Source organism: Lathyrus oleraceus, chromosome 7 (genome assembly GCF_024323335.1).
Source record: "Lathyrus oleraceus cultivar Zhongwan6 chromosome 7, CAAS_Psat_ZW6_1.0, whole genome shotgun sequence".
Lineage (NCBI taxonomy): Eukaryota > Viridiplantae > Streptophyta > Magnoliopsida > Fabales > Fabaceae > Lathyrus > Lathyrus oleraceus.
This window is the reverse complement of record NC_066585.1, coordinates 212,745,080-212,747,502: the sequence shown is the minus strand read 5'-3', so window position 1 is coordinate 212,747,502 and position 2,423 is coordinate 212,745,080. Positions and strand designations below refer to the sequence as shown.

Genomic DNA, 2,423 nt, shown 5'->3' with positions numbered 1-2,423 from the left:
AACTAGTGCAACAGAGACAATTTGCGGGTCTCGCTACCGAGAACCCTAACCAACATTTAAAAATATTTCTTCAATTAGAAGATACTTTTAAAACCAATGGAGCTTCTCCTGAGGCAATACGTTTAAGATTATTTCCTTTTTCCCTCAGAGATAAAGCCCTATCATGGTTAGATTCCCTTCCACCCAATTCCATTACGACTTGGGATAACCTTAGAAGAGTTTTTCTTGCTAGATATTTTCCCCCGAGTAAGACCGCTGTTCTTCGAAACCATATAACTAGATTTACCCAAAACCAAGGAGAATCGATGTTCGAAGCTTGGGAGAGATATAAAGAGTTGTTACGAGCATGCCCACATCATGGTTTAGAAAATTGGTTAATCATTCAAACCTTCTATAATGGACTTCATTACAACACAAAGATGACCATCGACGCTGCCGCAGGCGGTGCTCTGATGAACAAACCTTATCCTGAAGCTAGTGCCCTCATCGAAGATATGGCTCAAAACCATCAATCATGGGGAGTCGAACGAGTGACAGTTGAGAAGAAGGAAGCCCAAGGAGGAGTGCATGAACTAAGCTCTATAGACATGATGCAAGCTAAAATGGACGCATTAGCCCTCAAGGTCAAGCATATGTGCATAAACCCGAATACTGTAGCCGCAGTTTCGTCGGATTGTGAGATATGTGGAACCAAAGGACACCAATCCGCAGAATGCAGTCTATTAAACGAAACCCACTCCGAGCAAGTGAACTACACCCAAGGGAACCCATACTCGAATACCTATAACCCTGGATAGAGGAATCACCCGAACTTCTCCTATAAAAACAATAACCCTATTCAAAATAATGCACCTCCGAGACCTAGTTATCAAGCCCCTAGACCGCATCAACCTATGCAACCTGTACCATCAAAGCCGAGCCTTGAGAAAATTATGGAAAATTTTATCACCGCTCAAACCCAACAAAATAAGGAGTTCATGAACCAAAACATTCATGTTAACGAATTGATTACTCAGTTAGGAACCAAGGTTGACCAAATAGTTACTCATACCAAGATGCTTGAAACCCAGATCTCTTAGGTAGCTTTAAACCAAGCCCCTCAAACTACACCTGGAGGACAATTCCCCTGACAACCTCAACAAAATCCGAGAGGACAAGCCAATGCCATTACCCTACGAAGTGGGAACGCTTATGATGAGCCACCAAACCCTAGATTGAGTGAACCCGAAACTTCTAAGGAATGTACCAAACCCACGAACGAAGTAAAGGAACCAGAGGAATCTGAAAACCAGGAAGGTCGAGAGAAAGGAGAAGAACCTAAAGATAAAACTTATGTACCACCCCCGCCATATAAACCACCTATACCATATCCGCAAAGACTCAAACAAACCCAGATCAATAAACAGTATCAGAAATTTATTAAAGTTATAGAAAAACATCATGTAGAAATCCCTTTCACATAAGCCATCACCCAAATACCTTCTTATGCAAAGTTTCTCAAAGACATCCTTACCAACAAACGTAGACTTGACGATCCGAAGCCTTTGGAATGTAATGCTATTTCCGAGGACAAATTAGCGAAGAAAGATAAAGATCCTGGAAATTTCTCCATTCCTTGCCTTTTGGGTAATCATGTCATCGAAAAAGATTTTCTAGACTTAGGAGCTAGTGTGAGCTTAATGCCCTTAGCAGTTTGTGAGAGGTTAAACTTAGGAGAATTACAACCCACTAAGATGTCACTTCAGTTAGCTGATAGATCTGTCAAATATCCGATAGGCATTTTAGAAGATGTTCCTGTTAGGATAGATCAACTATTTATCCCTACTGATTTTGTTGTCATGGACATCAAAGAGGACAATGATATACCAATCCTTCTAGGTAGACCATTCTTATCAACTGCAGGAGCCATAATAGATGTCAAGAAAGGAAAGTTGACATTTGAGGTAGGCGACGAGAAAATAGAATTTATACTTTCGAAATTTCTTATGGCACCTGTGATGGGAGACTCGTGTTATGCCTTAGATATCATTGATGAATGTGTTAGAGAATTATAACAAAAAGAAATTACAAAAACAATTAAGTTACCATCAACCCTCATAAAGGAAGATGATGACTTTAAAAAACCTTACATCGATGATAACCTTTACGAATGTTTATCCCTTACTCCAGATCCTATGCCATGCCCTAAGAAACCAACCTTAGAACTTAAGGAACTGCCTAAGAACCTGAGATATGAGTTCCTCGATGAAAAGATGAATCGTCCAGTTATAGTTAGTGCTACCCTGAGCCAAAAGGAAACGAACCAACTTTTAGACGTTTTACAAAGATATCCCTCAGCCTTAGGATATAATATCTCTGACTTGAAAGGTATAAGTCCATCCGTATGCATGCATCGAATTTCGCTCGAAAAAGATTCAAAACCC

General features: G+C 40.2%; 1 non-coding gene across 1 annotated transcript; it reads right to left on the bottom strand.

The window, feature by feature from the left end:
* Positions 1-257: 257 nt before the first annotated feature.
* LOC127108674 (small nucleolar RNA R71) lies at positions 258-364 on the bottom strand. Its single transcript, XR_007796197.1, has one exon. It is a non-coding gene; the product is annotated as a small nucleolar RNA R71 (small nucleolar RNA).
* Between the last annotated feature and the right edge of the window lie 2,059 nt (positions 365-2,423).